A 13,777-nucleotide genomic window follows, 5' to 3' on the forward strand; every position below is an offset into this window, starting at 1 on the left:
TCTCTGGGCCCCAAGTGACTGAGCCCCAGCTGAGGGAAAAGTGCAACTGTCAACACAAGAGGCCAAAGGGATACATTCTAATAACAAGTATATCACATAGCATATTATGCAGATAAGACATCTTAATTATCTATGTTACCCAACTAATTCTGATTCATCCGCCACACAGTCCTTGGTTCCAAATATTGGGGAAGATGCCAGAGCTGGGGATGATGTTAAATTGGAGTTTGTGGTCTGTATATTTTATCATTTAATTTAGGATACCATCAACCCCACAAGCCTTTTTATGTTGGAGGGTTTGTATTTTGACCTGTAGTTCATTCAATGTAATTGGAGAATCCAGTGGGTTCTTGTAGTCTTTAATAGTTGATTCCAATATTTGTATTTGATCATGTATATGTTTTTGTTCTTTGTTCTTTGTTATAGAGCCAATAAGAATGGAGAGGTGGTTTATCTATACATCTCCGTTTTGGATAGTTACCTCTTCGTGTTATTGTTTGTTTAGAGTTTTCCAATTTTCCCAGAAGTGATTCGATTCTACGGATTCTTCAACTACATTGAGCTGATTTCTGATGTGCTGTTCCTTCTTTTTCCGTAGTGTATTTCTGTATTGTTTTAGTGATTCACCACAGTGATTTTCTGGGTCTCTATGTTTTTGGTTGCATAGGTTTCTCAATTTCTTTCTTGGGTTTTTGCATTCTTCAACAAAACATTTATCATTGTTGTTCATTTTCTTAGGTTGTCTGCTTGAAATGTTTAGAGTTGATAGGGAAGCTGAGAGGTGAAATATACTGTTTAGGATTTCTATTTCCAAGTTTACACCTTCACTATTACCTCCAGGTAGGTGTTTGTCCCCCTATGTCCTGAGGGTGTCGGGTTCTTGTCCAGTTCTGGCATTAAGGTCGCCTCATACCAGTACATGTCCCTAAGCCTGTAAATTGTTGATCTCCCCCTCTAGGATGGAGAAGCTGTTGTCGTTAAAATATGGGCATTCTATTGGAGGGATATAGGTAGCACACATCCGCAGAATTTCAATAAGCATTTCTCTACGGCTTGCCACGCTTTCCACCTGGCTACCCCAACCCCAGCCAACAACTCTGCACCCCCTCCAGCTACTGGCCCAAGCCCCCGCCCCCCCCCTTCTCCTTCCCCCAAATCCAGACAGCTGATGTTCTGAAAGAGCTGCAGAATCTGGATCCCTACAAATCAGCTGGGCTAGACAATCTGGACCCTCTCTTACCTAAAATTATCCGCCGCCATTGTCGCAACCCCTATTACTAGTCTGTTCAACCTCTCTTTCGTATCATCTGAGATTCCTAAAGATTGGAAAGCAGCCATGGTCATCCCCCTCTTCAAAGGGGGAGACATTCTAGACTCAAACTGTTACAGACCTATATCCATTCTGCCCTGCCTTTCTAAGGTCTTCGAAAGCCAAGTGAACAAACAGATCATCGACAATCTCGAATCCCACCTTACCTTCTCCGCTATGCAATCCGGTTTCCGAGCTAGTCACCTGTGCACCTCAGCCACACTCAAGGTCCTAAACAATATCATAAGCACCATCGATAAAAAACAGTGCAGCCATCTTCATCAACCTGGCCAAGGCTTTCTACTCTGTCAATCACCATATACTTATCGGCAGACTCAACAGCCTTGGTTTCTCTAATGACTGCCTCGCCTGGTTCACTAACTACTTCTCAGAAAGAGTTCAGTGTGTCAAATCGGAGGGCCTGTTGTCCGGACCTCTGGCAGTCTCTATGGGGGTGCCACAGGGTTCAATTCCCGGGCCGATTCTTTTTTCTGTATATATTAATGATGTCACTCTTGCTGCGGGTGATTCTTTGATCCACCTCTACGCAGACGACACCATTCTGTATACTTCTGGCCCTTCTATGGACACTGTGTTAACAAACCTCCAAACAAGCTTCAATGCATGCCATACAACATGCCTTCCGTGGCCTCCAACTGCTCTTAAATGCAAGTAAACCTAAATGCATGCTCTTCAACCGATCGCTGACTGCACCCGCCAGTCAGCCGAGCATCACAACTCTGGACGGTTCTGACTTAGAATATGTGGACAACTATAAATACTTAGGTGTCTGGCTAGACTGTAAACTCTCCTTCCAGATTCACATTAAGCATCTCCAATCCAAAGTTAAATCTAAAAATCGGCTTCCTATTTCGCAACAAATCCTCCTTCACTCATGCTGCCAAACATACCCTCGTAAAAGTGACTATGCTGCCGATCCTTGACTTCAGTGATGTCATTTACAATATAGCCTCCAACACTCTACTCAGCAAATTGGATGCAGTCTATCACAGTGCCATCTGTTTGTCACCAAAGCCCCATATACAACCCACCATTGCGACCTGTATGCTCTCGTTGGCTGGTCCTCGCAACATATTCGTCAACAAACCACTGGCTCCAGGTCATCTATAAGTCTTTGCTGGGTAAAGCTCCGCCTTATCTCAGCTCACTGGTCACCATAGCAACACCCACCCATAGCACGTGCTCCAGCAGGTATATTTCACTGGTCATCCCCAAAGCCAACACCTTCTTTGGCTAACTTTCCTTCCAGTTCTCTGTTGCCAATGACTGGAACGAATTGCAAAAATCACTGAAGCTGGAGACTTATATCTCCCTCACTTACTTCAAGCATCGGCTGTCAGAGCAGCTTACCGATTGCTGCAGCTGTACACAGCCCATCTGTAAATAGCCCATCCAACCAACTACCTACCTCATCCCCATATGTTTTTTTTCTGCTCTTTTGCACACCAGTATTTATACTTGCACATCCTCATCTGCACATATCACTCCAGTGTAAACTGATAAATTGTAATTACTTTGCCACTATGGCCTATTTATTGCCTTACCTCCTTACTTAATTTGCACACACTGTATACAGATTTTGTATTGTGTTATTGACTGTACTTTGTTTATCCCATGTGTAACTCCGTGTTGTTGTTTTTGTCACTGCTTTTCTTTATCTTGGCCAGGTTACAGTTGTAAATGAGAACTTGTTCTCAACTGGCCTACCTGGTTAAATAAAGGTAAAATAAAAAATAAATAACAACTCCCCAAAAACAAGCCAGCAGAACAGCCCACCTCAGACCCAGACTACAACCTCAACACCACAATGGGACAGACAACACAGGACCCACCAACCCAACAGACCCCACCCCCTCCTAACAGCCCTCCTGTCAGCTCCCTCAATAGCCCTCCTGACAACACCCCCCACATCCACTGAGGACACACAAAAGCCAGAGAATGTGCTCCTCATTGACTCAAAATGGCAAATACATTCAAGAGGATAAACTTTTTCCCAAACATAGTGGCTAAACTCTGGAGCCCAAACACTAGACATGCCCTGGAGCTGTTGTCAGAGGACAGACTAGGGTCCCCCAGCCACATCATAATTCACACTGGCACAAATGACCTGAAGGCCCAGCAGGAAAGGGTGGCCACAGCACTCAAGAGAGTGATTGAAAAAGCTTCTTCCACCTTCCCCAATGCACAAATGGTTATCTCCACCCTACTACCACAAAAATACTTTCACCCTGCCACCATATAGCAGGTGAATGCAAGCATTTCGTGAGACTGTGCCTCAAAACCTAAAGTATACCTGGCCCACCACTCCACCCTGGACATGAACAGCGTTTACAACCAGGTCCACCTCTACAAGGCAGCAATCCCAACTTTTGCCAGGACCCTGAAGGATGTCACCCTCAACCATAGTTCCAGTACCTCAAACAAAAGCAACAGAGCAATGGACACCCCGCCCAGACCAGCGAGACACCCTCCTAGACCTGCAAGACACCCTCCCGAAGGACCTGCACCGAGAGAACCCACGCCAAGAGGACCTACACCCAGACCACAGCATCACCAGCCACACCCACAGCTAAGACCACCCCAAGCAAACCCTTGCCACACCCTATATAGGCCCCCCCATATCAGACCTATGCCCCTTCTGCCCACCCCATGCCCCCGCCCCTGCGGCAAGGACCTCAACATGAGAGCAGGACATATGCGCAGGCCGTGAGCAGAGCAACAGGGTATTCGTCACAGAGAGAGAGCATTTCCTGCTGTGCTCTCTTTGATCATGTAAAAGTCCTGCTGGAACTGCTAGAGGATGCCCTGCACCATTACTCTCCCAGACTTGTACACATTGACAGAGGTTGTTCCAATTAGTATTCTGAGTTTGCACCTTTGGTCAATACCCTCTCTCGACATAGGGGTAATGTGCTCTAGCATCACTGTGCCATGCCAGGGGATGGTCTGTGAAAAATTAAGTTGCTTACGTTGCCCTCTTTGTAGCAGTCAGCAAATAGTGTCTCTGGATTGTCCTTGAGGAGCTTTTTTTTGTACATATTCCTTACAGTGTAATTGTTAATATACATGGAGTAATCCAAAGGCCTCTGCATTCTGTTGGTGGGGGCTCAAGGGTTTTTACACATCTGACTTCACACTTCAGTGCTAATTGATGGTTCCGCCAGGTTTGTTTTGTCCTATCAGCTTAGTAGCTTAGTATACTTATTTACTTAGCTTTAAATTACAAAATGACTATTTTACTTTTTGGCTTCAGAAATAGCTTCAGAGTGAATATTACTCACTCAGATGTGTTGGATGGTATTTCCAGGTTCTGCGGTGTTTCTTCTGCAGGTCTTGGGACTCCCGAGTGGTGCAGCGGTCTAAGGCACTGCATCTCAGTGCTAGAGGTGTCACTACAGACCCTGGTTTGATTCCAGGCTGTATCACAACTGGCCATGATCGGGAGTCCCATAGGGCGGCGCACAATTGGCCCAGAGTCGTCCGGGGTAGGGTTTGGCTGGTGTAGGCTGTCATTGTAAATAAGAATTTGTTCTTAACTGACTTGCCTAGTTAAAAAAAAATAAAACATGTTTTGTTAGAAGTTTTTTCTTGATAGTCCTTGGTCGTAATAGTCCATTCAGGTAATTTTGTCCAAATCAAGGTTTTAGGTGAGGAATTTTGATTTGGATTAATGTGAGGTTAGTGTCCTGTACGTTTATCCAAATCTAATTCTATCTTTTTTACAGAAGAACTCAGGAGCCCATGAGCTCTCTCTCTCTCTCTCTCTGCATGCTGGGAGTGTTTGGTGCATGCTGGGAATTGTGTGACTGAGTGTGAGTGGTGTGTAGAGTTAGATATCTTGTTTTTTCTTTTATGTTTCCCTTTCTTGGTGCTATCTTATTTTTTTCTTCCTATTCATGATTAAGGTTATCATTTTTATTTAGTTGTTATGGTAGAATTAAGTATATTGTTTTTTGTGTCAAAATTACCCTGGTTTTGGCGGGGATGGTGACCAAGATGGGGACGCCATTCCTGTCACTTCGGCACGGCTTTAGGTGTGTTACTGAAGCTACTGTCACTGTGGAGGAGTTTCTGGTCGCCGTAGGAGAGAAGGTAGGATATGAGAATGTTGCTTATGTGTCACGGATGAATAAAGCGGTGGTGGTTTTTCTTAAAGAAGAGCGCCTTGTGGATCGTATGGTTGAGCATGGCGTACTTCTTAAAGGAATGTTTATTCAAGTTACGCTGCTTTTTTCTCCATCAACAAGGGTAACGATTTCGAATGTACCGCCGTTTATTCCCAATGAGCTATTGGAGCGCGGGTTATTGTGGTTTGGGAAGTTCGCAAGTTCAATTAAGATTGTCCCGTTTGGTTGCAAACACCCGGCTTTGAAACAGGTTATGTTGTTTCGGCGACAGGTGTTTATGTTTTTGGACTCACCAGAGCAGACTTTGGAGTTATCGTTTAAAGTCAAGTATGACGACAGACTGTATATGGCTTATGCTAGTACGGGTAGTCAACGGTGTTTTGAGTGTGGTGATGTTGGCCATAAGCGACATGCTTGCCCGAAAAGGGAGAAGGCAGAGAGAGGGGCGCAGGCGGTCCTCGTAACGCCTGGGCCCACTGATGAAGGAAGAGGTGGGCCGATAGCGGTAGAGCAGCCACAAGCACCTAGTGCTGAGGAACAAGTTGTCCGTGTTGAGGGCACGGAGTTGCAACTTGTACCAGAGGGTTATGATATGCAGCAGAAAAATATTGTTGTAGAAGGTAAAGATGGATTTGAAGAGCCATTTCCTCAGACTGGTGAGGAGGTGCCCAGTACGAGTGCTGGGGTACAGGAGGGGGTTCAGGTGGGGCTATTCTCCCAGGTAGTGGAGGAGATACCTGGTATGAGTGATGGGGTGCAAGTGGGGAGTGTTGAGAGGGATGTGGTAGAAGGGAGTCAGGGGTCTGTGGCCTCAGTTGAGGAGGATCAGGAGAAGGATATGGATAACTCTATTGATAAGATAGCAGCTGGTGACGACTTAAATTTACAGTCTAGAGGAGGTAAATGGGTTCCTGGATCAGACTTTTGGGAAATCTGTCAAATTGGCAGATTTTTTTGATGTTGATAAGTTTGTGAGGTCAGCTGTGATGTTACAGAAGACGGTGGGGTTAGACCAGTTGAGTGAGAAGAAGCGTTTTCGTATGAGGAAATTTGTTACTGCTGTCACAGCAGCAAAGGGTAGTGGGAAACGTGGTCAGGTTAAGAGAAAATGTAAATAATGATGATGATCATGCCTCATAGGGTGTCTTTTTTCTCTTTGGTTTCTCTGTGGTTTCTTCTGCTTTTCCTTTCTCTTTTCTATATGGAGGTACTAAGGGTAGGTTCTCTCAATATCAATGGAGGAAGGGACAGGAATAAGAGGGCTTGGGTATTAGAAGTAATAAAACAGAAAAGACTTCATGTAGTTTTTCTACAGGAGACACAGTGATGAGGCTAATGAGGTTGACTAGGGTATGTGGTGGGAGGGGCAGCATATACTCAGTCATGGTACTAATTTCAGTGCTGGGGTGGCAATTTTGTTTTCCTCAGGCTTAGGGTGACTGTGGTATCTACAACAGAGATTGTCAAGGGACGGGTTTTATTGGTCAAGGTGGATGTTATGGGTTTTCTATTTGTTTTTTTAATGTTTATGCTCCTAATGAGGGTACAGAGCATATTGCTGTATTTGATCAAATAAAGGAAACCTTAAGACAGTGTCTTAAGACAGAGGGGTGTATGGTTTTAGGGGGGGACTGGAATTGTACAGTAGATTTTACTGTTGACCGCACTGCTGAAGAACCTCATCTGTGGTCAGCCACTTGCCTGTCTGGTTTATTAACTGAGTTTGAGTTTTCTGATGTGTGGAGAGTAAGGAATGCAAAAGTTAGGCAGTACACATGGTTAAAAGTTAATGAAGGTGGTGTCAGTGCAGCAAGGTTAGACAGGTTGTATGTATCTGATCACTACTGTAATAGGGTTGGAAGGTGTGATATTACTCCTGTGGGTTTCTCTGATCACCATATTGTTACTGTTGATATGTACTTGTCCTGTCCACGAAGATCATCACCTTACTGGTATTTTAATGTTCAATTGTTACATGATGTCATATTTTTGGGAGGGTGTAGTGGAGAAAGGGTGTGCCAGACTGTCAAGGTGGAAATGGGTGCTACCCCAGCTGTCTTATAGGGGAAGGGTACTGGTAGCTAATAATCTTGCTGCCTCTACCCTGTGGCACAGACTAATGATTTTACAGCCACCCAGGGCTGGGAGCCAGGAGCTGATTGGGTCAATCAATCTGATACAAGAGCTTCAGAGGACCTTTGTCAATTTCTTCTGGTCTGGACAGCACTGGATTAAAGCTGCAGCACTGTACCTGCCATTGCACGAGGGTGGGCAAGGCCTTGTGGACATTTCTTCCAGGATCATGGCTTTCTGGCTTCAAGCAGCCCAGAGACTGTTGTACAGTGACGGTTCTAGCTGGGTCGACACGGCCTACACATTGATGAGGAGAGTGGGCTGTTTGGGCTTAGACAAGCACCTTTTCATCTTAAAGCTGGAGGGGGTGATTTGCCTGGCCTGACTCCATTTTATGAGTCTGTTGTGCTGGAGAGTTCTTGTCAAGTCCCGTAAGGCCGGCACGCCACCAGGGATGTGGCTTTTTGAAGAGCCTCTTTTTCACAAACTGCCTATTGAAAGAGGACAGCTGACCCCCAATGGAGGATAATACATGGAGCTATAGCCACCAATATGCATCTGGTACACCTGGATCCTACTGTTGGGGAAGGGTGTCTATTCTGTGCTGAGTCTGAAACTCTGGCACATTGTTTTTGCAGTGTTCCGGGTTGGTCGGGATGATTGGCCTGATCACTTCTTGGTTCTCAGCTTTGGGAGAGGTTCTCTTCCCAACTGTTTATATTTGGGCTAAAGTACAGGTTATTCGGGGACAGCCTATTACAAACTGGTTAACAATATTGATCTGTTTATGAGTAAATGGGATATTCAGAGTCGGTTGTGTTTAGTTAGTGTGGAGGTGTCACGAACTTCAAAATGAGCGGACCAAGGCGCAGCGTGCATTGAGTTCCACATCTTTTTAATACAAAGTGAAACTAGAAACAAAGCCACAAAACTTACAAAGAACGTGAAGACGTAGTGCCCAAACACACTAACACAAAACAATATCCCACAACCCAGGTGGGAACAATGGAGAACTTAAGTATGATCCCCAATTATAGACAACGATAATCAGCTGCCTCTAATTGGGAACCATACCAAGCTCAGCAACATAGAAAATCTAAACTAGAACACCCCCTAACCTATTACCCCATAGAGAACCAAGGGCTCTCTATGGCCAGGGCGTGACAGGAGGAGGATTTAGTGTTGTGTTTTTAATTGATGTGTAACTATGGTTTTATTGTTGTGGGTTCCCAGACCCAATAAAGATAATTTAAAACTCAAAAACTCTCTCTCTCTATTGCACACACACCAACTCTCACAAGGTGTAACTTTTTCTCTATCTGTGTCTCCTTTCTCTGCAGTGATTGCAGGCACAGTTGCAAGCTGTTCCTCCATTTAGCCTACACATGTTTTATTTGGTAATTACTCCTGAGTAATGCAGACTGCTGTGGCCCCATACACACCATTAAACTCCACACAGAGAGAGAGCGAGAGACAGAGAGACAGAGAGACAGAGAGACAGAGAGAGCGAGAACACTCTCCCCCGTGTTGTTAGCAGCACACCACATGATCAACATCATTACCTTTGTCGGATACTGAATAATTAATTGGTCTAATTCAATAATTAATTGGTAGTTGCTTGGGTCAATGTTTTTCTGGTCATTACACATTGTGTCTTTTGATGGATCTCTTTTCCGAACCTTTTAGGAGAATTTGATATTTCTTAATTGTGATCTTTGGAATATAACGACATGGTGTCACATTGTTCTTATACCATATTGGTCATATTCAGAATGAACCCTGACGAAAATCATATTCAGAATGAACCCTGACGAAAATCATATGCAGAATGAACCCTGACTAAAATCATATGCAGAATGAACCCTGACGAAAATCATATGCAGAATGAACCCTGACGAAAATCATATGCAGAATGAACCCTGACGAAAATCATATGCAGAATGAACCCTGACGAAAATCATATGCAGAATGAACCCTGACGAAAATCATATGCAGAATGAACCCTGACGAAAATCATATGCAGAATGAACCCTGACGAAAATCATATGCAGAATGAACCCTGACGAAAATCATATGCAGAATGAACCCTGACGAAAATCATATGCAGAATGAACCCTGACTAAAATCATATGCAGAATGAACCCTGACTAAAATCATATGCAGAATGAACCCTGACTAAAATCATATGCAGAATGAACCCTGACGAAAATCATATGCAGAATGAACCCTGACGAATATCATATGCAGAATGAACCCTGACGAATATCATATGCAGAATGAACCCTGACGAATATCATATGCAGAATGAACCCTGACGAAAATCATATGCAGAATGAACCCTGACGAATATCATATGCAGAATGAACCCTGACGAATATCATATGCAGAATGAACCCTGACGAATATCATATGCAGAATGAACCCTGACGAATATCATATGCAGAATCAACCCTGACTAAAATCATATGTAGAGTGAACCCTGACTAAAATCATATGTAGAGTGAACCCTGACTAAAATCATATGCAGAATGAACCCTGACTAAAATCATATGCAGAATCAACCCTGACTAAAATCCCAATTCCACCTCTCACGCCCTTTGAGTTGGTGAAAACTCCAAAGACCTAAACAATAAACACAAGTGTAAGACCAAACCCATAAAACACTATATAATGTGTCTATTTAAAAGCCATTGATGAGTTGGCTATTGAACGAGTGCAGCAGGAAGTAATGAGGTTGTTATTATGCTTTATAGTGTGTGAAACACATGGTTGTGGATATTGACCTTTTCAAAATGGCCATGCCATTTTAGTGGGTGAAAGTTATTAGAGTCCTTAAAAGACTTAAATGCACTGCAATACTCATTAGAAAGAGTATTGGATTGGAATTAAATGCTCTCATATAGGAGGAGCTATAGTGCTTTACGCCTTACAACCTATACCACCAATCTGTAACAATAACCACCCTCTGCACTTGAGGGTGAAAATTATGAGCCAGCCAATGGTCAGCTCCCTCTACTCTAGTCAATCCCCAACCAAAATAACTGCACCTATACCCAATCACCATTACCCTAACCACTAAGCCAATGACAACAGAGAGAGAGAAATAAGCCGAGAGAGAAAAAGAGAAAGAGAGAGAGCATGAGAGAGAGCAGATCAGAGACAGACAGACAGACACAGGATCCTAAACAGAGAGAGAGAGCGCACGAGAGATTGAGAGAGAGAGACAGGATCAGAGACAGAGACAGAAATCTTAACAGTATATTTGACCTCTCAGCTTCCCTATCAAATCAAAAAAATTCAAACAGAAAAGCGAAGAAAATGAACAACAATGACAAATGATTTGATGAATACAAAAACCTAAGAAAGAAATTGAGATACCTGTCCAACCAAAAACATAGAGACCCAGAAAACCTGAGTCTACACCTTCACTATGGCGATTCACTAAAACAATACAGAAATACACTACGGAAAAAGAAGGAACAGCACGTCAGAAATCAGCTCAATGTAATTGAAGAGTCCATAGACTCTAACCACTTCTGGGAACATTGGAAAACTCTAAACAAACAACATGAAGAATTATCATCTCCAATCTGTTTGGCTCTGTCACAAAGAACAAACAGCAAAAACACATACATGATCAAATATAAATCTTAGAATCAACTATTGAAGACTACCAGAACACACTGGATTCTCCAATTACCTTGAATGAACTACTGTCACGGCTGTCGTAGGAAGGAGGAGCGGACCAAAGTGCAGCGTGTGTCGTTCCACATTTTTATTGAACTGTGAAACTATGCGATACATACAACATAAATTGAACGAACAAAACAACAAACCGTGACGCAGAGTTACAAAATACACCTACTCAAAATCAATCTCCCACAAACCCAGGTAGAAAAAAAACCCTACTTAACTATGATCTCCAATTAGAGACAACGAGGACCAGCTGCCTCTAATTGGAGATCATCCCAAACAAAACCCCACAAAGAAATACAAAACTAGAACATGACAACATAGAAAAACAAAACTAGAAAACCCCCGTCACGCCCTGACCTACTCTACCATAGAAAATAACAGCTTTCTATGGTCAGGACGTGACAACTACAAGACAAAATATAAACTCTCCAACCCAAAAAGGCCTGTGGTGTTGATGGTATCCTCAATTAAATTATAAAATATACAGACAACAAACTCCAATTGGCTATACTAAAACTTTTTGACATCATCCTTAGCTCTGGCATCTTCCACAATATTTGGAACCAAGGACTGATCACCCCAATCCACAAAAGTTGAGACAAATTTGACCCCAATAACTACTATGGGATATGCGTCAATAGCAACCTTGGGAAGATCCTCTGCATTATCATTAACAGCAGGTCTGCTCACCAACCAAGAATTCACAAAATGGGACCAACACCAAATTGAGACTGCATGCAGAATTCTGCAAAAATATCCTCAGTGTACAATGTGAACCACCAAATAATGCATGCAGAGCAGAATTAGGCTGATACCCGCTAATTAGCAAAATCCAGAAAAGAGACGTTCAATTCTACAACCACCTAAAAGGAAGCAATTCACAAACCTTCCACAACAAAGCCATCACCTACAGAGAGATGAACCTGGAGAAGAGTCCCATAAGCAAGCTGGTTCTGGGCTCTGTTCACAAACACAAACAGACCCCACAGAGACCCAGGACAGCAACACAATTAGACCCAACCAAACCATGAGAAAACAAAAAGATAATTACTTGACACATTGGTAAGAATTAACAAAAGAACTGAGAAAACTAGAATGCTATTTGGCCCTAAACAGAGAGTATACTGTGGCAGAGTATCTGACGACTGTGACTGACCCAAACTTAAGGAAAGCTTTGACTATGTTCAGACTCAGTGAGCATGGCCTTGCTTTTGAGAAAGGTTACCGTAGGCAGACCTGACTCTCAAGAGAAGACAGGCTATGTGCACACTGCCCACAAAATGAGGTGGAAACTGGGCTGCACTTCCTAACCTCCTGCCAAAGGTATGACCATATTAGAGACACATATTTCCCTCAGATTACACAGATCCGGCAGGTAGTCTAGTGGTTAGAGCGTTGTAACCGAAAGGTTGCAAGATCGAATCCCCGAGCTGACAAGATATAAATCTGTCGTTCTGCCCCTGAACAGGGCAGTTAACCCACCGTTCTTAGGCCGTCATGAAAATAAGTATTGGTTCTTAACTGACTTGCCTAGTTTAATAAAGGTAAAATAAAAAAATCTAACAATAAAAGTTCAACAAAGAATTCGAAAACAAACCCGATTTTGATAAACTCCCATATCTACTGGGTGAAATACTACAGTGTGCCATCACAGCAGCAAGATTTGTGACCTGTTGCCACAAGAAAATGGCAACCAGTGAAGAACAAACACCATTGTAAATACAACCCATATTTATGTTTATTTATTTTCCCTTTTGTACTTGAACCATTTGCACATCGTTACAACACTATATACAGTTGAAGTCGGAAGTTTACATACACCTTAGCCAAATACATTTAAACTCAGTTTTCACAATTCCTGACATTTAATCCTAGTTAACAAGAAATGTGTGGAGTGGTTGAAAAATTAGTTTTAATGACTCCAACCTAAGTGTATGTAAACTTCCGACATAAACTGTACATAATGACATTTGTAATGTCTTTATTATTTTGGAACTTCTGTGAGTGTAATGTTAACTGTTCATTTCTTATTTCACTTTTGTATATTATCTACTTCACTTGCTTTGGAAATGTTATCATATGTTTCCCATGCCAATAAAGTCCCTTGAATTTAATGGAATTGACAGAGACAGAGAGCAGAGAGAGAAAGATAGAGAGGGGGGGGCAGTCAGTATGTTGGCGTCTGTCAGAGATTGATGGCTGTGGCTGTCTTGTGACAGGTCCATCTCTCCTTTTTAAGATGTGAGGAAAGATGGACTCCAGGTGGGGACACACCTCATCAGAGAACACCTCATACAGCATATTGATTTACGGTCCCACTGGTTCTCTCTTTCACACTTTACACCGGCTTCACTCTCACCCTTCACTTCACTTCACTTCACTTCACACACACACACACACACACACACACACACACACACACACACACACACACACACACACACACACACACACACACACACACACACACACACACACACACACACACACACACACACACACACACACAGCGACAGTCTAAAACGTCATCATTTAATGAAACAAATAAACA

This window comes from Salmo salar, chromosome 22, assembly GCF_965601325.2.
Source record: "Salmo salar chromosome 22, fSalSal1, whole genome shotgun sequence".
In the NCBI taxonomy this organism is placed as follows: Eukaryota; Metazoa; Chordata; class Actinopteri; order Salmoniformes; family Salmonidae; genus Salmo; species Salmo salar.